Source organism: Carcharhinus amblyrhynchos, chromosome 7, assembly GCF_965287045.1.
Source record: "Carcharhinus amblyrhynchos chromosome 7, sCarAmb.v2.hapA, whole genome shotgun sequence".
Lineage (NCBI taxonomy): Eukaryota > Metazoa > Chordata > Chondrichthyes > Carcharhiniformes > Carcharhinidae > Carcharhinus > Carcharhinus amblyrhynchos.
Genome location: NC_137330.1, coordinates 2,893,232 through 2,920,888, shown reverse-complemented (window position 1 = coordinate 2,920,888; position 27,657 = coordinate 2,893,232). Strand labels below are relative to the sequence as shown.

Here is a 27,657-nt window from a genome sequence, read left to right as displayed (position 1 = left end):
ATCTGGGGTCTGCGTCTGCGTGCTAACTCCTTGCCTGGTAGCAAAGGCGCATGCGCCCTTACTCCCCCCCACCCCCCCCCCCCACCCCCCACCCCCCCCCCCCCCCACCCCCCGGCCAGTAGACTTTGTGTGTGTGTGTGGAGAGTTCGCATCAGAGAGGCAAAGGGAGGGAGTTAAACAGTTCCAGTGAAGAGCAGCAAGTTGCCTTGTTTCCCTGTGAGCTGTATGGCCTTTGGTGAAATCCGCGGAATACAGGCTGAACTGGACCCGGAAGCTGCAGTGAGTGACGGGGGAAGGGGTGGAGGGGGCTGGTCAGTGCTGGGGGACAGTACCTACCTTGCAAGCTAACAGAGATAGTAGATCATAATGTCCTTTGAAGCATAGTTTGTATCTTACTTTCACAAACCAGATGTGTCCGAATGTTATTAGAAGCAGAAAATTTCGATAAACTCAGTATCTGTAGAGCACCAAAAAGGTCGATTGAGTCTGCACCGAAAATAACTACCATTGCAGTCGCGCTAATCCCATTTCGCTACATTTATCCCATATACTTGAATGTTGAGATATTTCAAGTGCTTGTCCAAATACTTTGTTAAAGGGTGTAATGTTTTTGGCTTCCACTGCCTTCCCAGACAGTGCATTTCAGATTCCCAACTCAGTGTCTTTCTTTCTCAAATCCCTCCTGAATCTCCTGTCCCTTAAGCTAAATCTATACCCCCCCCCCCCCCCCCCCCCCCCGCCCCATGATTGACCCCTCAACCAAGGAGAAGAGGCGGCACAGTCGTTAGTATTGCTGACTCTCAGCACCAGGGAAACAGGTTCAATTCTTAGTTTTGGTGATTGTTTGTGTGGAGTCTGCATATTCTCCCAGTGTTGCAAGGATTTCCTCCGAGTACTCTGGTTTCCTCTCATAATCCAAAAAAACGTACTGGTCAGGTGCTCTGGCCATGCTAAATTCTCCCTCAATGTACCTGAACAGGCGCTGGAGTGTAGAGACTCGGATATTTTCACAGTAACTTCATTTCAGTGTTAATGTAAGCCTACTTGTCACACACTTTTTCAAAAAAAAGCTCAATTAAACCTACCTACCCTGTCCATTGCCTTAATAATTTTATACACTTCAATCATTTCCCTCCTCAGTCTTCTCTGCACTAAGGAAAACAATCCTACCCTACTGAGTCTCTCCTTTATAGCTCAGATGCTCCATCCAAAGCAACATCTGGATGAACCTCCTCTGTATCACATCTGCTGCTGTCACTTCCTTCCTATTGTGAGGTGACTAGAATTGCACCAAGTATTCCAACTGTGGCCTAACCATTCCTCCTTACAACTCCATTACTTCCTCACACTTATTCTATGCCACAACTGATGAAAGCAAGTTTCCTATTCTTGACTATCTTATTGGCGTGTTTTGCCAATTTGAGATCTATAAGCACACCAAGATCCATCTGTTTCTCTGAGCTTTCCGCTGTCCTGACATTCATTAAATATTCCCTCATCGTGTTTGTTCTTCCAAAAGTGGTATTATGTCATACTTAGCAGGGTTAAATGCCATTTACCACTGCTCTGCCCATCTGATCAACCCATCTACATCTGCTTGTAACCCATGACCATCATCTTCACTATGATGGGTGGCACTGCTATTTCACAGTACTAGGGACCTGGGTTCAATTCTGGCCTCCAGTGACTGCCTCTGTGGAGTGTGTACATTCTCCCTGTGTCTGCATGGGTTTCCACTGGGTGCTCTGGTTTTCTCCCACAGTTCAAAGATGTGCATGTTAGGTTGATTGGTCATATTAAAGTGGCTGTTAGTGTCAGAGAGACTAGCAGGGTAAACAAATGTGGTTATAAGAATAGCGCCTGGTGGGATTGTGGTCAGTGCAGGCTCAATGGGCCAAATGGCCTCCTTCTGCACTGCATGGATTCTATGAACTTCCAAACCAATCTTGGTGTCATCTGCAAAATTGCTTATCATTCCCCCCACGCTGTATCTATATTGTTTATGTATATAACAAACAATAATAGCACTGAACCTTGTGGTATATCAATGGACACTGGTATCCAGTCACGCAAGCAATCTTCTACCACTACCCTTTGGTTTCTTTCACTAAACCAATTTTGGATCTATCTCATCAAGTTTCCCTGAATTCCCTGTATTTCCACTTTCTCAGTCAATCTCTTATATGGGACCTTGTCAAAAGCCTTGCTAAAATGTACATTTAAAAAAAAGGAGCCTAGTCAGACCCCACTTGGAGTACTGTGCTCAGTTCTGGTCACCTCATTACCGGAAGGATGTGGAAGCCATAGAAAGGGTGCAGAGGAGATTTACAAGGATGTTGCCTGGATTAGGTGGCATGCCTTATAGGTTGAGAGAGCTCGGTCTTTTCTCCTTAGAGAGACGAAGGACGAGAGGTGTACAAGATGTTAGGAAGTATTGATCGAGTGGATTCTGAGGATTTTTCCCAAGGCTGAAATGGCTGCCACAAGAGGACACAGGTTTAGAGTGCTGGGAAGCAGGTACAGAGGAGGTGTTGGAGTAAGTTTTCACTCAAAGGGTAGTGGGTGCATGGAATTGGCTGCTGGCACTGGTGGTGGAGGCAGAGTTGATAGGGTCTTTTAAGAGACTTTTGGATAAGTACATGGGACTTAGAGGATTATAGGTAAGCCTAATAGGTAGGGACATGTTCGGTGCAACTTGTGAGCTGAAGGCCCTGTTTGTGCTGTAGCTTTTCTATGTCCTATGGTTTAATTATGGCACCCATAGTATTTTGCTTACTTCTGAGTCATAAGATGCTATAGTGCAGAAGGAGATATTCATCCCATCGAATCTGTACAGATTCTCTGACAGAGCATCTTACCCAGACCCTTACCCTGTCCCCCCACGCATTTACCCTGCAAATCTCCTGCTCCCACATTCTGGAACAGTAAGGTGCAATTTAGCATGTCCAATCTGTCTAACCTGCACATCTTTGGAGTGTGGGAGGAAACCAGAGCACCTAAAGGAACTTTGCACAAACAAGGGGAGAATGTGGGTGGCACAGCAGTTGGTGTTGCTGTCTCTCAGCGCCAGGGACCCAGATTCATTTCCAGCCTTGTGTGACTATGTGGAGTGTGTACGTTCTCTCCATGTCTGTGTGGGTTTCCTCCAGGTGCTCTAGTTTCTTCCCACAGTACAAAGATGTGTGTGTTATGTGCATTGGCCATGCTAAAAACTGTCCTGCTGTTTCAGGTGGTTAACAAGGTAAATATGTGGGGTTACAGGGATAGAGTGTGGATGGAATTGTTGTTGGTGGAGATTTGGTGAGCCAAATGGCCTCCTTCCTACTGCAGGGATTCTATGAACATGCAAATTCCACGCACAGTCAGCCAAGGCCAGAATCGAAACCTGGCCCCTAGCTCTATGAGGCAGCAGTGCTAATCACTGGGTCACTGTATGGAAATGTCACTTGTTTTGTTGTTGGGTACACAGTTTTTCAAATTCTGATGCACCAAACCAGGCTCAGTGGTACACTACCCAGAATGTTCCCATGTCCACACTACTTACCATCACTACCAGCGAGTGCAGAGAATTTGGCATTTTTGCTAATCTCTATTCACAGCAGTGGGTCTGGAGAATGTCAGCTGTGGATGAGGTTGGAGAATACCAGCCAGTATAAGTTCCACAGATCATTGCAACCTTTGCTCAACTGAATGAGAGGCATTGTGGCTCAACATTGAAGAATAATTTACATGAAAAGGTTAAGTGCCACCGCAATAGACTATATTGTTGCTTGATTATCGGCACAGATACAATGTGCTGAAAGGCCCCATTTTGTGCTGTAACACCCTACGTACAGAGACAGTGTCTCTGGTTATATCTCATGAAGATATAACCAGAGTGGCACAGTGCTTAGCACTCAAAGCGCCAGGGACCAGAGCTCAATTCCAGCCTTGGATCACTGTCCATGTGGAGTCTGCATGTTCACTCCATATCTGTGTGTGTTTCCTCCCATAGAGTTTGGAAAATTGACCTTGCTAAATTGCCCCTTAGTGTCAGGGGGACTAGGATGGTAAATGCATGGGGTTATGGAGATAGAGCCTGGGTAGGACTGTTGTCAGTGCAGGCTCAATGAGCTCAATGGCCTCCTTCTGCACTGTAGGGATTCTGTGAAGAAAATTGCAATTGTAGTGTTTAGTCACGAATGCTAGTCTCATTCCCAATGCAAACTTGTTTTGTTTATTCTTTCATAGGGTGCAACGGCCAGGTTGGTAGGGATTCAAGCACATTGTGGGGGGTCTTGAGTCATGTGTAGCCACCAAAGGACCTGAGTGAACCAGATGTGCCTTTTTAATCACAGTTACTGTTACTCTAGACATATCTGCAAATCTAGATTTATACTATCATAGAATCCTACTGTGCATTCTTCAGCCTATGGAGCCTGCACCAACCATAATTTTAGACTAAATCAATTGCTTTCAATCTCCCACCCCCATCAGGCCAAATGCCATGAATGAGGCAGGCTACAAGAACAAGAACTAATACTGGAGCTCTGGTTAGGCCACAGTTGGAGTATTATGTGCTGTTCTGGTCACTTCACTACAGGAGGAATGAGATAGAACTAGAGGGATTCACCAGGATGTTGCTTGGAATGGAGCATTTGAGCTAAAAGGAGAAAATAGATAGACTTGGACTCTTATTGCGCAGAGAAGACTGATAAGGGAAATGATCTTTTATATCTAAGTGTCACAACTAGGCTTACATTAACACTGCAATGAAATTATTGTGAAAATACATTTCAGCACCTGTTCAGGTACGCTGAGGGAGAATTTAGCATGGCCATTGCACCTAACTGGCTTGTCTTTCAGGCTGTGGGAGGAAATTGGAACACTCGGAGAAATCTCGCGCAGAAACAAGAGAGAATGTGCAGACACTGTATACGCTATATAAGCATGGAATTGAACCAGGGTTTTGATTTGATTTACTATTGTCATATATTAGTATACAATGAAAAGTACTGTTTCTTGCACACTATACAGACAAAACATACTCTACACAAAGAAGTGAAGGGGAGAATGCAGAAAGTCGTGTTACAGTCATAGCTAGTGTGTAGAGGTAGATCAACTTAATATGAGGTAGGTCCATTCAAAAATCTGATGACAACAGGGAAGACGCTGTTTTTGAGTTGGTTGGTACACTTCCTCAGACTTTTATATCTTTTTCCCAATGAAAGAAGGTGGAAAAGAGTCTGTCCAGGGTGCATAAGGTCCTTGATGATCAAGGGGGCCGTCCATCTTGACTGCGTGCCCCTCTACTGCGGCTACGTTCACAGCCAGGTATCCCTGGAGAGGGAACGTGCGGTGTCGGCAGGCACAGTTGACGCCTTCCACACTCATTGGACACCGCAGGGGATGGGGTTCATTATTGACCCGAATAATCACATTTTAAGTTGATGTTTGTTAAAGTTTCCTTTGTGCTTCGGTTTTTGTTTGGGCTGTACCCCCTTCCTTTTGGGGAACTGCCCCTTTTATTTTGTCCTAATTTAATTTGAATTTGTTTATTTGGTTTGACCTTAAAAGAGGAACACTTGTGTCCAATGAAATTCCTGCCATACCAGCATTTAATAAGGTTTTCTGATAACTCACTGTAAAAATAAATCATCTTACACCTTGCGCAGAAAACATGCATGTTAATGCATTGCATTACAATCAGACAGTAACACTGATTCTGTTGCCTGTTTGTTCTCCTCAGATATTCCGTTTCATTAGGCACGAATATATCTTTCTCTATCCTATACCTGGCCATATTCCGATATACTTTGTCTGACTACAGATTAAGTCAGTAAACCAGAGTAAATATGATCAGTCCTCCGCTTAGAGCACAAAATGCAATACAGACACCTCTTTCTCAGGCACGGTGAGTACGTGATCTCTTATAGAACAGAAGGTGAGAGGGCAACACAGTGAGCCTATCCCACTATGACCTGAAGGTCCAGCTTTGTTACAAATGCTGCAGTGAGATTGAGTGTTAGAATCACACGTTGTTTCCAAGTGCAGGTACACCTTTGTGAGAGGCATGTCCCTTTACCCTCTCTCCCTCTTTTTGCCATTTATAAGCAAACTGACGAACACTGAGATCAAATCAAATGTCTGCAGATGTTAGAATCTGAAACAAAAACAGAAAAGGCCAGAAAGTCTCAGGAGGTCTGGCAGCATCTGTGTAGACAAAACAGAACTAATGTTTCCAGTCTAGGATGGCACAGTGGTTAGCATTCTGGCCTCACAGCACCAGGCACCTGGGTTCAATTCCCGGCTTGGGTCACTGTCTGTGCGGAGTCTGCACATTCTCCCTGTGTCTACATGGGTTTCCTCAGGGTGTTCCAGTTTCCTCCCACAGTCCAAAGATGTGCCGGTTAGATGCATTGGCCATGCTAAATTTTCCCTCAGTGAACCCGAGCAGGTGCCAGGTTGTGGAAACTAGGAGATTTTCACAATAACTTTATTGCAGTGTGAACGTAACCTACTTGTGACTAATAAATAACATTTAATTTTGGATGACCCTGTGTCAGAGCTGACAATTGAAATCCAACGAAGAGTCATCCAGCCATGATTGCTCTGTTCTCTCTTCACAGATGTGAGTATTGGTCTGGATCTTTGTTTTGTTGGGGACAATTTGAAAGTTAGCGGATGATACAAAACTTGGAAGTATTGTAAACTATGATGAGGACAGTTTAGAATTTCAAAAGGGTACATCTTAGAGTCCTCACAATGTAGAAGGAGAACATTCAGCCTACCAAGTCTGCACCAACTCTCTGGCAGAGCATCTCACTTCTATCCCCATAACCCCACATACTTTCCCTGCTAATCCCCCAAAGCTACACATCTTGGGGTACTAAAGGCATTTTTTTTTTTAAATCCAATTCAATCAAGTCCAATTCAGAATCTCAACAAATAAGACATTCCCAATCCAAGCTGACAAGACAAGGCTCTCACCTCCTGTCCTGAGCTTGATCTACATGAACTAAGCTGATTGGAGTAGGCATAGCTCCTCCTCCAAGGCTTGATCTCATTTGCATCTTAGCCAAAAGGCCGAGATGCCGCTTTTTAAAAACTGCTTCAAATGAAGCTAAAATGTAACCCAATGGCTTCAACCAAGCACAGCATGTTAATACTACACTTGATCTTAGCCAAAAGGCACCATGGACTCAGGTTCCATTCTGGCCTTTGGTAACTGTGTGAAGTTTGCATATTCTCCCCATGTCTGCATAAGTTTCCTCCAGGTTTGTGATTTACTCCCACAGTCCAAAAATGTGCAGGTTATGTGGATTGGCCATGCTAAATTGATCCTTGCTGCCTAATGATATATAGGTTAGGGTGATTACCAGGCTAAATGTGTGGGATTGTGGAGTAAGCCTGTAAGAGTCAATGTATATTCAATGGGCCAAATGGCTTCCTTTTGCACTGTAGTGATTCGATGATGATAACAGTAAAGTACAAGAGCAAGGGGGTTATGCTAAACTTCAACAAGACACTAGTTAGATCTCAGCTGAAATTTTGTGTACAGTTCTGAGTGCCACACTGTGGGAAGGATGTGAACGCATTGTGGAGATTGCAAAAGAGGTTTATAAGAACAGTTCCATGAACTGAGATATCCAAAGGAGAACGGATAAAGCAGCAAAGAGAATCCTGTCAATTCAAAGGGCTATTTCCTCAGTGAGGGTTAACCTTCAGTTGTTGGAAATCCCACTGCATGGCATGTCATACACCTTGGATTACTCTGGGAGATGGGAGTAGAGAATGACTGCTGATGTGCCAGGTCTCCCTAGGGGTGCTGCTTCCTTCCTGATCTATATGGAATCTGAAGTCTCCCCTAAAATCAACTTTGCTATTTTCGACCATCTTCTCTCTGATCTGAGGCAGCATGGTGGCACAGTGGTTAGCACAGCTGCCTCACAATACCAGGCACCCAGGTTCAATTCCAGCCTTGGGTGACAGTCTGTGTGTGTGGAGTTTGTACCTTCTCCCCACGTTGTGCGAGTTTCCTTTGGGTGCTCCAATTTCCTCCCACAGTCCAAAGATGTACACATTAGGTGGACAAGCCATGCTAAATATCCCCTTATTTACCATGCTAACCAGCCTGACACTATGTGCTACAGGGATGGGGTGTAGGTAGGATTATTGTTGATGCAGGCTCGATAGGTCGAATTACCTTGTTCTGCAATGTAAACATTCTATGATTCTTTGAATTGATAAAATGTACTTGGTAATTTTGCATCCCAACTTGAAACATTTTGCCAGCCATGGTGTAGCCAATGTTTTTTTTCTGCCTGTATTATTGTCATTGATTACTAACATTGTAGTAATTCCCTTAATCAATAACACTGCTCCTACTCATCTTCCAATTTTCATTCCCTACATAATAGCACAACGGCGTAACATTAGCCGTTTTCCAATCTTCCGGCACTTACCCGGAATCCAGCGACGTCTGGAAAATAACCACCAAGGCATCCACTATAACCTCCGCCATTTCTTTCAGAACCCTCGGATGCATTCCATCCGGTCCTGGGGACTTGTCCACAATCAGCCCCTCCAGTCTGTCGAGCACCACCTCTCTAGTAACAGTCTGTGGTAGGTAAAATGTTAGAATCCGTCATTAAGGAGGAAATTGCGAGGCATCTTGAAGGGAATTGCTTGATAGGGCGGGCGCAACACGGTTTCATTAAAGGGAAGTCGTGTCTGACAAATTTACTGGAGTTCTATGAGGATCTGTCTAGGGCAGTGGATAGAGGAGAGCCGGTGGATGTGGTCTTTCTGGATTTTCAGAAGGCGTTTGACAAGGTACCTCACAAGAGGTTATTGCAGAAGGTCAGGGGGCATGGAGTTGGGGGTAGGGTGTTAGCGTGGATAGAGGATTGGTTGTCAAATAGGAGGCAGAGACTGGGGGTCAATGGGTGCTATTCGGATTGGCGGTTGGTGACTAGTGGGGTGCCCCAGGGGTCGGTGCTGGGGCCTCAGCTATTTACCATTTATATAGATGATCTGGAGGAGGGAACCGAGTGCAGGGTGTCGAAATTTGCTGATGACACCAAGATTGGGGGAAAGGCAAATTGTGCGGAGGGTGTGGAGAGTCTGCAGAAGGATCTAGATAGGCTGGGCGAATGGGCCAGGAAATGGCAAATGGAATTTAATGTTGGCAAGTGTGAGGTGGTCCACTTTGGTAGGAAGAATGGTAGGAAGGACTATTACTTACGTGGCGAAAAACTGCAGCAGGCGACGGTGCAGAGGGACCTCGGGGTCCTTGTGCATGAGTCGCAAAAACCCAGCTTGCAGGTGCAGCAGGTGGTCAGGAAGGCGAATGGGATGCTGGCCTTCATAGCGAGGGGGATTGAATATAAAAGTAGGGAGGTCTTGCTGCAGCTGTATAGGGCATTGATGAGGCCGCAGCTGGAGTACTGTGTGCAGTTTTGGGCGCCGCACCTGCGCAAGGATATTTTGGCCCTGGAGGGAGTGCAGAGGAGGTTTACTAGGCTGATACCGGAGTTGAGGGGATTGAGCTATGAGGAGAGGCTGAATAAACTAGGCTTGTACTCGTTAGAGTTTAGAAGAATGAGGGGAGATCTCATTGAGACGTATAAGATGATGAATGGGATGGATAGGATAGAGGTGGAGAGACTCTTCCCGCTCAAAAAAGACAGTAGGACTAGGGGGCACAGCCTCAAGATAAAGGGGAGGCGGTTTAGAACGGAGTTGAGGAGGAACTTCTTCACTCAAAGGGTGGTGAATCTCTGGAATTCTCTGCCCGTTGAAGTGGTGGAGGCTGCCTCGCTAAATATTTTTAAGAAGCGGGTTGATGGGTTCTTGATAAGAGAGGGGATTAAGGGTTATGGGGAGAGGGCAGGAAAGTGGAACTGAGCCACAACAGATCAGCCATGATCTTATTGAATGGCGGGGCAGGCTCGAAGGGCTAGATGGCCTACTCCTGCTCCTATTTCTTATGTTCTTATGTTCTTATGACTCCAAAGACCGAAATGACACATTTACCATGTTTTTGTGCTTCTAAATCACACAGTTTAGTGCTGGTGACTTTTGATATTAGTTTTTTTGGAAGAAATCCTAAACTGTGCTGATGTAATACTGCATTTTCACCAAATTACTTAGATTAACATTTCTGTCATGCATCACTCTTGCTTTATGATGAATCAACTATCATATCCATGTTGTTCAGTGACCTTCTGCATTTTTCTGGTTGTTTAAATTATCAGTTTTGATCCGTACTGATCTGCAGCCCCATTCAAAGTAACAAGAACCCAAGGTCTTTATTGCACACAGATTTAAATACAGGAATAGTGAAGGCTTGTTTCAAAGCTTGGTTAGGCGTCATCTGGAGTACTTTGTGCAGTTTTGGTCCCCTTATCTCAGAAATGATACTATTGTTACAGAGGGAGTACAGCAAAGGTTCATCAGACTTGTTCTGGGAAGAGTGGGACTACCTTATGAAGAGAGACTGGAGGAAACTATGCCCTGTATTCTCTAGAATTTTGAAGAATGAGAGACTATCTCATTTGAAACATATAAAAAAAAACTGATGTAAATTGACAGTGGGGATGTTCCCTTTGATTGAGGGAGTCGAGAACCAGGGGACACAATTTCAAAGTAAGTGGGATGCCACTTAGGGGACGGATGATGAAAGAATTTCTTTACGCAGAGAATTGTGAGGCTTTGGAATACTCTACCCCAGAAGGTTATGGAAGCTAAGTCACTGAGTATGTTTGAAGCAGAGATTGATAGATTTCTGATTAACAGTAATGTAAAAGGCTATGGTGATAGTTTGCGTTTAAAAGCATTAAATGTCCTATCAGCTGGGGAAGGAAGTTAATTGGAATGAATGGCCTACTCCTGATCCTATCTTTACAGGAGGGCCAAGTAGATGTGATAACATATCATTGTCAAGATGGTTGAAATTTGTGAATTATATGGATGCAAAAGCATCAAATTCAGTTTGAAAGTGTAACATACTGGTAGAGATTTCTATTAGAAAAAGAGGCCCTACTGCTCATTGTGTTTGAACCAACCATCAGGCACTGATTCACCCTAAAGCTATTTTCCAGAACGTGGTCCGTGGCTGTATATGCTGTGGCATTTCAAGTGCTCATCTAAATGCTTCTTAATTGTTGTGAGAGCTCCTGCCTCTAACTCACTTTCAGGCAGCAAATTCCAGATTCCTGCCACCCTCTTGGTGAAAACACTTTTCCTCAAATCCCCTCTAAACCTCCTGCTCCTCTATTCTGCCCCCTGGTTATTGACCACTCCACAAAAGGAAAAGTTTCTTCCTATCTACCATGTCCATACCCTTTGTAATTTTGCACATCTCAATCAGGTTTCCCCCTTCAGCCGTCTCTCTGCAAAGGAAAAAAAAACCCAGCCTCACCATCCTCTCTCCATAGCTGGAATGTTCCAGCCCAGGCAACATCCTGGTGAATCTCCTCTGCACTGGAGAGAGTGCAATCACATCCTTCCTAAAGTGTGGTGACCAAAATTGCACATAGTACTTTAGCTGTGGCCTAACCAGTGTTTTATACAGCTCCGTTATAACCTCCTGCTCTTGTGTTCTATGACTCACCCTATAATAGCACATATCCCATACGTGACAGAGCGGCAGAGAGGTTAGCACTGCTGTCTCATGGACCTGCGTTCACTTCCAGCCTCAGGTGACCGTGTGGCGTTTGGAAGTTCTCCCACTGTTGCGTGGCTTTTCTCTGGCAGCGTGGTTTCTTCCCACAATCCAAAAGTATTCAGGTTAAGTTGATTTGTCATGCTAAATTGTGCCTTAATATCAAGTGAGTTAGCAGGGTAAATATGTGGGGTTTAGGGCATGGGTGGGATTGGTTTTGGTGCAGGCTCAAATGGCCGTATCCTGCAATACAGGGACTCTATGATATTCCTTCTAAACCCCCTGATCTACCTGTCCTGTTGCCTTCAGAGAGGCCTTGTAGCGCACTGGTATTATTCCCACTGCTGGACCAGCAGCTACAGGTTCGAGTCCAATGCTAGCACTTCTTGGCCATAGAAGGAGGTTGGAAATTCTTCACCACTTGACTCACTATTCCCTGATACTCTCCAAGCTCCTTATGATGCTCTGAAATTCCTAGCATTCAAAAGTGCAAGAAGCTGAGATTAGGTGTGAAAAGTGACCACATCTGATAGTGAATCAAAAAGGCCAGCTAGGATAACGACTATATTCCAGTTTATGTGGGGTTTACCTCCTTTGGTTTTGCAGCTGCACAGATGAACTAAATGCTTTGCAGCCATTTTGATATGAAGCTGCCTGCTCAGTTTCTGCCACTTGAATGTAAAATGGTCGCTGGTACATACTTATCTAGATGTACTGTTTGCGCCTGGCCGGTAGGTGGCAGCTAAGACCCAGTAGTTTGGTTCTTACCATTTGTATCAGTTGCAAACTGGCCCAACACGTCTGAGGTATTGTAAAAGAAGAAGGTGCACACTGAGGTATTATATCAGAAGCAACATCAGCATGTCGGGAGGACAAGGGAATACACAACGAACAGTAGGACACTAAGAAGTATAGAGGACTAGAGGGACTTTGGGATACATTTGGAGTTTTTAATTTGTTTATTATTGTCACAATTAGGCTTACATTAACACTACAGTGTAGTTACTGTGAAAATACTCCTAGATGCCACACTCTGGCACCTGTTCAGGTACACTGAGGGAGAATTTAGCATGGCCAGTTCACTTAACCAGTATGTCCTTTGGACTGTGAGAGGAAACCAGAGCATCAGCAGGAAACTCATGTAGACATGGGAAGAACATGCAGACTCTACAAGACAGTGACCTAAGCAGGGAATCAAACGCAGGTCCCTGGTGCTGTGAGGTACACTGCTAACCATTTTGCCACCTTGTTGCACATTGAATGATCTCTGAAGTCAGCAGGAGAGGTAGTTAAGTTGTTTAAAAAGGCATATAAGAAACTTGCCTTTATTGCTGAGGCATAGAATGTAAGAGCAGTGAGGTTATGATGTAGCTGTATGGAATATTTGTTAGGCCACAGCTAAAGTACAGTGTGCCGTTTTGAACAAGGGACAGTACAGCACTGAAACAGGCCCTGCACCCCACCAAGGCTGTGTTGACACATGCCACTTTTGTAAACTAATGACCTTTTGCCTCAATGCAGCGTGTATCCCTCTATTCCTGGCCTATCCATGTATTGAGCAAGATGTCTCTTAAGCCTTCCTGTGGTATTTGTTTCTACCATCTCTTCTGGCAGCACATTCCAGCGACGTAGCAACCTCTGTATATAAAAAAAATCTGCCTTCCACATGTCCTTTAAACTTTCCCGCTTTTAATTTAAACCAATCTACCCTAGTAAGTGACATTTCTAATCTGGGAGAATGACTCTGAATATCCATGTCTCTCATAATTCTGTAAAATTCTATCAGGTCGCCCCTCAGCTTCTGACATTCAAGTGAAAATCTCTTCTCATAGCTAATGCCTTCCAAACTGGGCAACATCTGGTAAAGCCTTTTGTGCACCCTTTCCAAAGCCTCCATTACCTTCTGGTAATGTAGCAACCAGAACTGTAGGCAATATTCCAAATGTGGCCTAACTAAAATTCTATACAGCTACAACATGAGAATTTTTATTCACTTACTCCTCGAACATTGAAGGCAAACATGTCATATGCCTTCCTGACCACTTTATCCAATTGTTGCCACTTGTGTTGAACTGTGGACCTATGCACCTAGATCCCTGCTTAGTTTAAATTTTGTACGTGTTCTTCCATTTACTGCATACTTCCCTCCTCCATTATACCTTCCAAAATGCATCACCTTACAATTGTCCGGATTAAATTCCATCTGCCATTTCTCCATCCAAGTCTCCATTTTATCTATATCCTGCTTTATCCCCTGGTCATCCTCCTCATTGTCCATAGCTCCCCCAATTTTTGTGTCATCCGCAAGCATACCAATCAAAACATTTGTGTTTTCCTCCAGATCGTTAATATATGTGCTTGTATGTAAATGGGATTCCAAAACTGTTCTGTAAGGAATACCTCTGGTCACATCTCTCCAGTCAGAAAAACATCCTTCCCTGCTTTTCTCTGTTTTATGAACAAGCCAGTTGTGTATCCATCTTATCAGCTCACCATGGATCCCGCATGACTCCCTCTTCTGTTTCAGCCTTCCATGAGGAATCATGATGAGCACCCTCTCGGAAGGGTGCGATTGCATTAGCCAGGATGCAGAGAAGGGTCACCAGGATGTTGCCTCGGCTGAAGTGGAGTGCCCCAGGGGTCGGTGCTGGGGCCTCAGCTTTTTACCATTTATATAGATGATCTGGAGGAGGGAACCGAGTGTAGGGTGTCGAAATTTGCTGATGACACCAAGATTGGGGGAACGGCAAATTGTGCGGAGGGTGTGGAGAGTCTGCAGAAGGATCTAGATAGGCTGGGCGAATGGGCCAGGAAATGGCAAATGGAATTTAATGTTGGCAAGTGTGAGGTGGTCCACTTTGGTAGGAATAATGGTAGGAAGGACTATTACTTACGTGGCGAAAAACTGCAGCAGGCGACGGTGCAGAGGGACCTCGGGGTCCTTGTGCATGAATCGCAAAAACCCAGCTTGCAGGTGCAACAGGTGGTCAGGAAGGCGAATGGGATGCTGGCTTTCATAGCGAGGGGGATTGAATATAAAAGTAGGGAGGTCTTGCTGCAGCTGTATAGGGCATTGGTGAGGCCGCAGCTGGAGTACTGTGTGCAGTTTTGGGCGCCGCACCTGCGCAAAGATATTTTGGCCTTGGAGGGAGTGCAGAGGAGGTTTACTAGGCTGATACCGGAGTTGAGGGGGTTGAGCTATGAGGGGAGGCTGAATAAACTAGGCTTGTACTCATTACAGTTTAGAAGAATGAGGGGAGATCTTATTGAGACGTATAAGATGATGAATGGCATGGATAGGATAGAGGTGGAGAGACTCTTCCCGCTCAAAAAAGACAGTAGGACTAGGGGGCACAGCCTCAAGATAAAAGGGGGGCGGTTTAGAACGGAGTTGAGGAGGAACTTCTTCACTCAAAGGGTGGTGAATCTCTGGAATTCTCTGCCCGTTGAAGTGGTGGAGGCTGCCTCGCTAAATTTTTTTTAAGACGCGGGTTGATGGGTTTTTGATAAGAGAGGGGATAGAGGGCGGGAAAGTGGAACTGAGCCATGACAGATCAGCCATGATCTTATTGAATGGCGGGGCAGGCTCGAAGGGCCAGATGGCCTACTCCTGCTCCTATTTCTTATGTTATGTTATTATGTTATCTTAACTGTGAAGAGAGGCTGGTTAGGACGGGGTTGTTTTCCTCAGAGCAGTGAAGGTTGAGGAGTGGGGCACTGACCAAGGTGTACAAAATCATAGAACCCCTATAGAAAGCAGCCATTCGGCCCATCAAGCCTGTACCAACAACAATCCTACCCACGCCATATCCCTTTAACCCCACAAATTTACCCCGTTGATCTTCCTGACACTAAGAAGTTATTTTAGCATGGCCAGTCAACCTAACCTGCTGATTTTCGGCATGTGGGAGGAAACTGGAGCACCCGGTGGAAACCCATACGGACATGGGGAGAATGTGCAGATTCCACACACAGTCACCAAAGGCCAGCATTGAACCTGCATCCCTGGCGCTGTGAGGCAGCAGTGCTGACCATGTGCCACCATGTTGTCCATGTGAGGGACAAAGAAATTTTCCCCTTAGTGGGGGGAGGAGAGTGATTTTATAACTAGGAAGTAAGATTTATGGCAAAGGTCAGGAGATTTAAATGGGATTTCAGAGAAAATTTTCAGGCGGGTATCCTCACAACACTGAAGAAACATTCAGATAAGCACTTGAAACAATGTAGCCTCCAAGAATATGGAGCAAGTGCTGGATAATGGCATTAGACTCGATAGGTGCTTGATGGTCAGTGCAGACATGATGGGCCAAAGGTCCATCACTGCATGTCTCAGTTTTATTTTTCTCTCTGTGCTATAAAACTGAGTCCAGGAATTCTTACACTTATTTGGCAATTTAGTTACGTCCAAGCTATCCATCTTCCATTCAGCAATAGAACAATACACAAGATTGTAAATTTGCTTTGATTTATTATTGTCACCTGTATTAACATAGAGTGAAAAGTATTGTTTCTTGCACGCTTTAAAGACAATGCATACCGTTAATAGAGAAGGAAACGAGAGAGCGCGAAATGTAGTGTTACAGTCATACCTAGGGTGTACAGAAAGATCAAATTAATGTGAGGTAGGTCCATTCAAATGTCTGACCGCAGCAGGGAAGAAGTTGTTCTTGAGTTGGTTGGTATGTGACCTCAGACTTTTGTATCTTTTTCCCAATGGAGAAGGTGGAAATGAGAATGCCTGGGGTCCGTGGGGTTCTTAATTATGCTGCTGCTTTGCTGAGGCAATGAGAAGTGTAGACAGAGTCAATGCATGGGAGGCTGGTTTGTGTGATGGATTGGGCTACGTTCACGACCTCTTGTAGTTCCTTGTGGTCTTGGGCAGAGCAGGAGCCCGTACCAAGCTGTGATACAACCAGAAAGAATGCTTTCTATGGTGCATCTGTAAAAGTTGGTGAGAGTCGTAGCTGACGTGCCAAATTTCCTTAGTCCTCTGAGGAAGTAGAGGCATTAGTGAGCTTTCTTAACTATAGTGTCAGCATGGAGGGAACATGAAGCTTTCGATCCTTTCTACTTCATCCCCATTGATGTAGACGGGCATGTTCTCCTTTTATGTTTCCTAAGTCGTTCTCCTTTGTTTGTTGACATTGAAGGAGAGATTATTGTTCCCGCAATAATCCTGGACGGTCAGTATCTTTTTTCCCAAAGATTAGGGATCTAATACTAGAGAGCATCAGTTTAATGTGAGAGGGGAGAGATACAAAAGTGTCCAGAAGGGCAACTGTTTTCACACACAGGGTAGTCAGTGTCTGGAACAAGCTGCCGGGGTAGCAGTAGAGGCCGGCACAATGTTGTCTTTTAAAAAGTGTTTAGATAGATACCGCGGAAAAGCAGCCAGCATGATCAAGGACGTCGGACATTCTCTCTTCCAACTTTCGTTGGGGGAAAGAAATGCAAAAATCTGAGGTCACTTACCAACCAACTCAAGAACAGCTTCTTCTCTGCTGCTGTCAGACTGAACTGATTTATCTTGCATTAAATTGATCTTTCTCGACACCCTTGCTATGGCTGTAACTCTCTTGTTTCCTTCTCCATGAACAATATGATTTTTCTATGTAGTGCATAAGAAACAATACTTTTTGCTGTATGTTAATACATGTGACAATAATAAATCAAATCAAATATTCCAGCCAAGGCATAACTAGTGCCTTGTACAAGTTCAGCATAACCTCCTTGCCCTTGTGCTCTATTCCCTCTTAATAAAACCCAGGATACTGCATGCTTTATTAACTGTTCTTTTCCCCCAGTCCTGCCACCTTCAATGCCCTATACTCATACAGCCAACTCCTACATTTAACCATACAATGAAACATTGAATGATTGCTGAAACGATTAATCTCTATAGTAATAATAAAAGAGGCAAATTCCTTGGATGCCTTGGGGTATTTTGAAAGTTAAATGTTCTGCAGGATGCAAATGTTATTTGAATTGTGTTGGATTTGATTTATTATTGTCACATGTATTTTATACATTGAAAAGCGTTGTTTATTTTATGCTATACAGAAAAAGTGTACCATTCATACAGTGCAGAATGTAATGTTACACTCTTAGCTAGGATGTAGACTGTGGAGATTGCACGTTCTCCCAGTGCCTGCATGGGTTTCTTCCAGATGCTCTGGTTTCCGCCCACAGTCCAAAGATGTGTGGGTTAGGTTGATAGGCCATGCTAAATTGCCCCTTAGTGTCATGTGGATTAGCAAAGCAAATACGTGAGTTTACAGAGATAGGGACTGGGTGGGATTGTTGTGGCTGCAGGATTGATGGACCTAAAGGTCTCCTTCTAAACTGTAGGGTTTTTGTGATTCTAAATGCTATTCCTCCTAGGCAGTGCTTGACATTGATGGGAGTAACTCACTGGTCTAGTCTCCCCCACCCCAGCTCTGTCTTTCATGGTGGTAGTCAAATGAAGCTTCAGCCCTCAGGAGCCCAGCAACGAAGCAAGCAGCAAGTATCCTGAAAGCGGCACATCCTTTGTGTGGCATGCCTGCAGCAGGGCTCTGAGCAGATGTCAATGTAAAAAAGTGTCTGGCTGCTTGTTTGCACGGTGGGGGATGGGCTGGATCCGGAAGGAGGTGGTGTGGGGGAGAAGGGGAGAGGCCACTCTCAAGCTGTGTGTGGGTGTGACTGTGTGAACGTGGATTTAAGTCTATTTCCATGTGTGTCATGTGTACATTTTCTGTGAAAATTTGTGGTGTGTATGTTTGCAAGTGTGAATACATTTTGTGTGTGTCTGTGTGTAATTGTGTGTACATATTTATGTTCTGTATTGTATTTGTGTTTGTATGTGCACCTGCGTGTGATTATTTGTGCATTTGCTTGTGACTATAGATTTGAGTGTATTTTTATATGCATACTTATGTTAGTTTTTCAAAGGGGGAAAAAATCAATTCTGCAATCCCTACTGTTTGTTTCTTTTTTCCCAAAACTTGATTGACTGTTGTTCATTCAGTTTTAATCTTGCTGAAGAAGTTCTGAAGACTGAGAAACGTTGGAAATAGCATGAGTAGGCCATTCAGCCCCTCAAACCTGCTCTGCCATTCATTAAGATCGTGGCTGGTCATCTATCTGTGACCTATTCCCCCTTTGCCCCATATACTGTGATCCCTTTAGCCACAAGAGTAACATCTAACTCCTTGAAAACACAAAAATGTTTTGGTCCCAGCTGCTTTCTGTGGGAGAGAAGTTCACAGGCTCACCACTCTCCGGGTAAAGAAATTTCTCCACATTTCAGTCTTAAATGTTATCTTGAACTATAACCTTTTGTTCTGAACTCCGCTGCCATTGGGACGATTCTTCCTACAACTACCCTGTCTCGTCCTGTTAGAATTATTATAGGTTTCTATGAGAATCCCTGTTCAATTTTCTCTCTTCATACATCAGTCCCATCATCTCAGGAATCAGTTGGTAACTTTTGTTGTGCTCCTTCTATGACAAGAACATCCTTCCTCAAATAAGGAGACAATGAAAGTTTGTTATTGTTGCCATACTAGAAACATGGATGAGGGAAGGGTAGGACTAGCAACTCAACATTTCAGGGTATAGAATCTTGAAGTGATACAGAGGAGGGTTTAAAAAGGGAGGTGGTGTAGCACTACTAAGTAAGTAGTGTATGATGATACTGTGCCTTAAGAAATGTATTTTAATCATGTTTTGTTTCTCTGCAGGACGTTTTGAGCAATCCTTAGCATTTTGTGGGTGCCATAGTGTTTACTGGCATCCTGCATTGTTGCAATAACGTAATTGTTTCTAGTGGCTGGAATGTCAGTTTTCATCTAAACTAATGCTGTTTTCCTCGGTGTTTGCAGAGTGGGGATTCATTGGAATGATTTGCAGGTATGGTCATGTGATGGGGAAGCAGGTATTTTCACAGAAGCTGAGAGAAATGGCAAGGTTTTTTTTCCCCCTCTCTGTAGTTGCAGATTTTGTTGTCTGGGTTGTTGTTTTGGAAGCTGCTGGAGGCTGGGTTGACTTCTAACATTTTGCAGTTTGGAGGTTACATCCTTTAATAACTGCTGTACTTCGCTGTCCAGAAATACTAAAAAGCTGAAAATCCAGTATCATGTGAGATTACTACTTTTTGTGCTATCTAATGCTGAAGAAGTGTGTATGTCTGTGGGATGTTGCTCAACTTGGAATAACAAGAGTTAGCTAGCTGTTAGGAGTAATGTTGTGCCATGATTAAGTCCTGTAATTGATAAAAGATATGTTTTACTTTGTTTTATTCAAACTGTGTCTTAAATTTTGTTTAAGAAAATCTTTCTAGTGGGTCACTATGCTCACCAGTGCCAAAATGAAATGTAAAACGTTGGGTCTTTACAAAACACCTTGGACTTTCTGGCTTGTGCCTTAACAAGAGTCGATTACTTCAGTAAGGAGATGTGATGTCTTCCAGGGGTCTTCAAATGAAGCCCTGTGGTAGAACTTAAGGGGATAGACACATTACTGGGAGCATATTATGAGCCCCAGAAGATTCAGTGGGAAATAAAGGAACAGATATATATACAGCTCTCTGTGGTGTGTTTGAATAATAATCCAGTAAGTATACTGCAAGATTTCAACTCCCCCGTCATAAATTAGGATAGTTGTAAATCGTTTAGCGGGGACAGATCTCTTGAATTGTACTCAGAGGAGTTTTCAATATATCGAAGTGATAGAGCAAGACTGGACCTGGGGAAGGAATATGGAGAAATGTGCAATGTGGCAGTGGCAGATCATTTTAGTGATAGTGACCACAACATGGTCAGGTTCAAGTTTTTTTTTAACAAGGGGAAAAATGTCCTGTAAAACACTGATTAGGGTTGTGGTAAGGCAAATTTTATTAAAATAAGGCAGGATCTGGCCAAATTGACTGGGAACAGCTCCTTACGGTAACGTTTACAGCAGAGCAGTGGGGTGACATTCAAAACAGAAATGGGTAGAGTGCGGGTCCAAAGTGTACACTTAGGGGGAAATTTAGGACCGATAAGCTCAGGGAACCTCAGATGTCTAAGACAATTCAGGACTGAATAAGGAAGAAGAGAAAGGCATGCCCAAATGGAGCAATCCAGCTATGGCCCTAGTCAAATATAGGAAATGGAAGAGGGAAAACAAGTAGAAGAGCAAAAAGGGAAGATGAAAAAAGACTTGTGAACAAGATTAGGGTGAATCCTAAGATATTCTATACATACATTAGAGGCAAACCAGGAATAGACTAGGACTCGTTAGAGACCAATGGGGCAATCTATGTGCGAGAGCCCAGGACAATGGGAGAGTGTTAACTGAGTACTTTTAATTGGTCTTCACTCAGGAAAATAGACAATGAGGATCTGGAGCAGTTTAACCTATGGGGAGGAGGTATTGGAGACTTTGGGCTCAAACGAGTACAAATGTACAGGCCCAGGTGAATTGAATCCCAGGCTGCATGGGAAGCAGTGCAGGAAATTGCAGGGGCTCTGATGCAAATGTTTAATTCCACTCTAGTCATGGGGGAAGGCCCAGAGGACAGAAAGATGGCTAATATGGTTCCACTTTTCAAGAAGGGTAGTAGAGATGAACCAGGAAATTACATATTGCTGAGTTTCATGTCAGTGGTAGGGAAACCATTGGAGAACCTACTGAAGAAGAAAAATAATCTCCAGTTGAAAAGGCATGGGTTAATAAGGGATAGTCAGCAATGCTTTGCCAGAGGGACACCATGCCTAATAAATTTGGAATTTTTCAAATATGTGATTGTGTGTGGATCAGGGAAGTGCAGTTGGTGTAGTTTATATTGATTTTTGCAGAGCCTTTTGACAAGGTCCCACATGGGAGACTGACTGACAAGGTTGAAGCACGTGGAATTCAGGGAAGCTTGCAAGGTGGATCTGAAACAAGCTTAGTAATTGGACTCAAAGTCTAGTGTAGAAAGCTAATGGAGTGACTGGATGCCAGTGTCCAGTGATGTGTACTGGGACCTTTATGGTTTGTTATACACGCGGGTGATGAATGATAAGCAAGATTGCAGATGACACTAAGATTGCTAGGTTGGTTTATAGTGAAGTAGAAGGTCATATGTAAAACAAAAATATGATGGGTTAATCAAATTGGCAGAGCAGTGGCAGATGGCATTTAACTCTAAGTGTGAGGTGATGCACTTTGGAAAAAGGAACAAGACTATGAAGTATTTAATGAATGTCAGGACATTAGAAAGCTTAGAGGAACAGAGGGATCTTGGGATATGTACTCACAGATCAGTGAAGGTGGCAGAGCAGGTGAATAGGATAGTTAAGAAGGCAGATGAGATGCTTACTTTTACCCATCATGGCTTAAGTGTGGATGAGCAAGGAGGTAATTTTGGAGCTGTACAAAGCATTGCTTAGGCCACAGCTCAAGTACTCTGTCCAGTTCACTGTAGGAAGGATGTGATTGTACTGGAGAGGGTACCAAGAAGATTCAGCAGGATATTTTAAATATCTTAATTTATTAGTGTCACAGGTACACTTGTATTAACACTGCAATGAAGTAACTGTGAAAAATGTCTAGTTGCCACACTCCTGCACCTGTTCGGATAGACTGAAAGTAAATTTAGTATGGCCAATGCACCTAATCATCATGCCTACTGGACTTTAAGAGGGAACTGGAGCAACTTGTGGAAATCCATGCAGGTGTGGGGAGAACGTGCAAACCTCAGACAGACAGTGACCCCGGCCAGTAATCGAACCTGTGTCCATGGAACTGTGAGGCAGCAGTGCTAACCACTGTGCCACCATGGAGCATTTTTCTGTAAGGAAAGACTGTATCAGCTCAGATTCTTTGTCAGAGTAGGGGAGGCTGAGGGAGCCCATGATTGAGGTATATCAGATTATGTGGGGAATGGACAGGAATATGAAGCAGCCGTTCCCCTTCATTGAGGGGTTGATCACAAGAATGAGGGACAGGAGATTCAGAGGAAATTTGAGAAAGAGAAACATTTCTGTGCAGTGAGAATCTGAATGCACTGCCTGGGAAGGTAGTGGAGGTCGAAAAACTTGCAACCTTTAAAAAGTATTTGGATGAGCACTTGAAATATCATAACAGCGACAACACATGGGACAAGTGCTTGGAAATGGCATTAGTGTGACTTTAGTGGTAGTTACTGGTGACTCAATGGGCCAAAGAAGCTTTCCTATGCTGTATGACTGTACAATTCTAAAACCACACACAGTATTCCATGTGTGTCTGACCAATGTCCTGTATAATTGCTGCAAGTTCTCTCTGTTCCTACACTCAATCCTCTGGCTATGAATGCCAACATAGTATTTGCCTTCTTACTGTCTGTTGCACCTGCATACTTACTTTCAGCAATTGGTGTACAAGGATACCAAGGTCACATTGCACATTCCCTTCTCCAAATCTGTAGCCATTCTTTCAATAATCCATCTTCCTGTTTTTTTTTCTCTACCAAAGTAGAAATTCTCTCATTGATCCACGCTGTACTGCATGTGCCATGTAATTGCCCAAAATGCACAAAATCAACTCTGCATCCTCTTCACAGCTCACCCGTCGACCCAACTTTGGGTGATCTATAAGTTTGGAGATATTACATTCAGTTCTCTCATTTAAATCATTAAGGTAATTGTGAATAGCTGGGGTCCCAGCACTGATCCCTGTGGTTCCCCCACTCGTCACTGCTTACCATTGGAAATATACCCTTTCATTCCTATCCCTTGTCTCCTGTCTGTGAACCAGTTTTCTATCTCTCTCAATATTACTATCGCCAATCCAATGTGTTGTAATGTTACACACACCTCTGATGTGGGACCTTGTGGTAAAGATTTATATTGGACTTAAAATGTTAACCTCTGTTTCTCTCTCCACAGATGCTGCCGGACTGATTAAGATTTCCCTGCACTTTGTTTCCATTTCAATCTCATCCTGCTTGTTGCTATTGGGCAGTGAACAATTTGAGCAGTGGCTCACCCTGAAAATGTCAAATATTTACAAAATGTTGTTAATTCATGCAGCAGCGAAGAAGTGTGGAGGGACACATTTCAAACATCCTGTTCAATGAGATCTCCAAAATTGTGTATTTGGAAATCCCTCCATAAATCCGAGCTGATTTCATTCCTCCAATCTGTTAAGCGCACCAGCCTTAACCTCAGTTCCAACAGACTGGGTTCTTCCACTTGCAGGACATGATGCCTAATTTTGCAAGTAATCACACCGCAATGGGAGATTTATACCAGCACTATGACAATCTCACTGCACTGGCATGCAAGTCCAAAGTGGGGACAAGGTCAGAGGTTGAATTGTGTCTGGATGCTGATAACTGAAAAACCTAATGCTCCCACCCTGTATTTTTTTTTTCAGATGTTTACAATCTTTGCACCTCCTTTGTGTTATTGGACAACAAATTTTATGAAATTGGGCACACAAAATGGAAGCTGACTAAAGTTACACTCGGAGCCTCTCCACTAAAAATCACAAAGTAACAGACACCAATCAGTAGGCAAGAGCATGCTTTTAGAATGCAAATGAGGGCTAGCACATAAGGGAAGCTGGACAGGATGGCACCTACAGGAACTAAATTCTCACCACATCAAAATCAGCGCTTCTATAACAGTCAAACAACCCATGGAAACACCTAAAATTAGCATAGTTAAGGAAACATTCCTGGCCCCTCAAAACCTCTTTTGAGATTGATGACACACCTATGGTTCAAAACTAAGAGATTCTAGGCTATTAATAACCAATCAGACAAAACGATTAACACACACCTAAAACAATTTCCTCAACACTTGAAAACATCGAGACGGGATGGCTAAGGTCGAAGACTGTAAACAAAGTATTAGCATTTGAACTGCGTACTGCACCAAAGTTCAGGTATAACTATAGCCTGCTGTGAGGGACGGGCAGAGCGCTTTTGGGACAGTCCGATTATATGTCCTGACTGCGCTTCTCCATCGACGTAAAAGAAAATAAAGCTGTGCCATTATTGGACTTCACCCTGAGCCCGTAGTGGTTGTTTCACCCACTCACGCTAACACTTGGTCCTGTCCAGATCTTAGACAATATTTCATTCAATTGTAATATCATCAACATATTTTAATCCACATCAGTCTGTAACTTATAATATGTTGTTTTTCTTCTTTAAGTTGTTTTAAGAGCAATAAACTTTATGCAGTCAGAATGTGTTGGATAATTTCTCATCTCACGCCAGAAGATCCTTACAGCCTGCCCCTCTCAAACTGTAGGTACCTTATCAAAGCCAAATGTACAAAAACAGAACTGGGATTACTTCTGCTATCATGGGCTTAACTGCAGTCCAACCCACTGGAGTTGCATTAAAATCGCATGCATGTATAGAGTAGTACAAACATATATTGATTGGCATTGACAGATGGGTGTGTTCCTCTTCCTTTTGAAGCTAAAAGTAAAGTTGCATTGTACCACATAACCACCCTTTGAGGAGGATAGCTGAATGGTGGTGATTTAACCTGTGGATCGCCACACCTCGGGCAAGGGGCAAGATTGAGAAGACAAGGGTTTCAGGAATTGGACCAGCACAGGGCATCACTCTGTATCACAAACCAGCTGTGCAGCCTACTTATCTAACTAACCCCTTTCTCATATTCATAAAACAGGTACACAGCCAGTTCACACTGGTCAGTATTCACAAGTGATCAACACCAATAACTGTGATCTAAAACCAGACAGATAGAAATAATAGCCTTGGCCAATATTTCTACTTAGATTAATCTTTTTTTTCAGAATATTTATCAGACATCAAGCTGAAAAGTAAAAACAAAATTTGAACGGTTGTATAGATCAAATTATTGAGTCCAAAGTGTGAAAATTATGTAATTAATGTTGCAAATATATGCATGACCATAATAATAATTAGAAGGCGATGGGCTATCACACACTTACACCATGTTAGGTGCTGAGAGATTTAGAATAACTTTTATTTTCAAATACAGTGAATGACAAATTGACAATGAATCACAGCCAAATATAATACCGCACCAAAACAAACTCACATGTACATACCATTCAAAACACTGTTATAAATTACATCTAAAATACATATTGACAGTGATGCAGCATTCATCCCACAGTAGCATTGATCCCAAAAGGCAAGAATATCAAAAAAAGTCTTAGAATCACAATGTTGCAGAAACTGTTAGTTCAAGAAGAAGAGCCCTTTCAAACACACACATTTTACCAAAGCTTTGGAACAAGAAATAATTCCATATTTGCAGATGGTGCCTTTGTCTGAATAAAATGGAGTTGATTTCACATTCATATTGAACTGTTTCCTCATGCACATGTACATTACAGATTGATAGATAATGAAAATATTTCAAACTAACAAATACTATCAGTGCCTGTCAGTTTCAGAAGGAAATCTGAAATTATTCAGATTATAAAAGTGAAAAATTCAAAATATATTTGCTACTTCTGCTATTAAGCATACTGCCAGAGGTTGGGAGAATGAATTTCACATCAACAGCTTGTCTAAATCGGAATGAATCTCATTTTTACATAACTCAGGAGAGACCTAACTGTTTCCACAAACACTTGCCCTACTGGAGAGTGACAGATGTCCAATTTATCTCACCCTTGCATACAGTACCACTGATTGGCAAATTTAAAATTAAATGCTTGTTCACATGTGGGACCAGAATGAAATATTGGAATGAAGTTGCAATTTGCATGTTGTACTAATGATTAACATTAAAACATTAATTTCAGAATTCGGCCAAATAAAGAATGGAAAATGTTCATGTCATACTTAAACACACATGAAGATACTAACAGATACAGAATACATTTCATTCGTATAATATGAGATAGACATGGAGACTGAGTTAATCATGCATCCAAATACTCTGCTAGAGAATGGCAATTTCTAAATCAAGTACAATCTCCCACACTGCACTTCAATAAACAATACATTAATCACACACGGAAATGCTGGGTGGGGTAGTGATATTTTACTTGGTTGGAAAATCTGTGTTCAAATCCCACCATGGTAAAATTTGATTTCAATCAAAATCTGGAATCAAAGGCCTAATGATGACTATGAAGTAATTGTCATAAAGACTCATCTAATTCACCGACATCCATTCGGGAATGAAGTCATAATATCTTTGAACCCCTTCAGTACAAAAGGAGGCCAATTTGCACCAACTGTCCAACAGAGCATCTTACATCGGCTCAATCCCTGTAACTCCATGCAATTACCCATGTAATCACTGTAACCTACATATCTTGGGACAAAGGGGAAACTTAGCATAGCCAGTCAACCTAACTTGCACACCTTTGGAGTCTGAGAGGAAACTGGAGGAACTAGAGGAAATATATGCAGACTGAAGGCAAATTTCACACAGACAGACACCCAAGGTCAGAATTTACCCTGGGTGCCTGGCACAGTGAAGTAGCAGTGTTAACAACTGTGCCACCCACTAGTCATCCATCCTTAATCAGCCTGGCCTACATGTGCCTCCAGATTGACAACAATGTGACTGGCTCTTTACTGTCCTCTGAAATGGCCTGGCAAGCCACTTAGTTCTCGTACAATTAGGGATGGGCAATAAATACTGGCCGAGCTGTGAATTTTTGTTTTAAATCACATAACATAAGAACTAGGAGCAAGAGCAGGCCATCTGGCCTCTCAAGACTACTCTGCCATTCAATAAGTTCATGGCTGATCTTTTCATGGAATCAGCTCCACTCATCTGCCCACTCACCATAGCCCTTAATTATTTTACTGTTTGAAAATGTATCTATCCTTGCCTTAAAAATATTCAATGAGGTAGCCTCAATTGCTTCACTGGGCAGGGAATTCCACAGATTCACAACCCTTTGTGTGAAAACATTCCTCCTCAACTCAGTCCTAAATCTGCTTCCCCTTATTTTGAGGCAATGCCCCCTAGTTCTAGTTTCACCTGCCATTAGAAACAACTTCCCTGCTTCTATCTTATTTATTCCATTCATAATCTTATATGTTTCGA

General features: G+C 43.1%; 1 long non-coding RNA gene across 1 annotated transcript; it reads left to right on the top strand.

The window, feature by feature from the left end:
• The first annotated feature begins 116 nt into the window (after positions 1 to 116).
• LOC145345372 (uncharacterized) lies at positions 117 to 24,830 on the top strand. The gene is made up of 2 exons (XR_013887051.1): positions 117 to 279; positions 23,521 to 24,830. It is a non-coding gene; the product is annotated as an uncharacterized LOC145345372 (long non-coding RNA).
• The last annotated feature ends 2,827 nt before the right edge of the window (positions 24,831 to 27,657 follow it).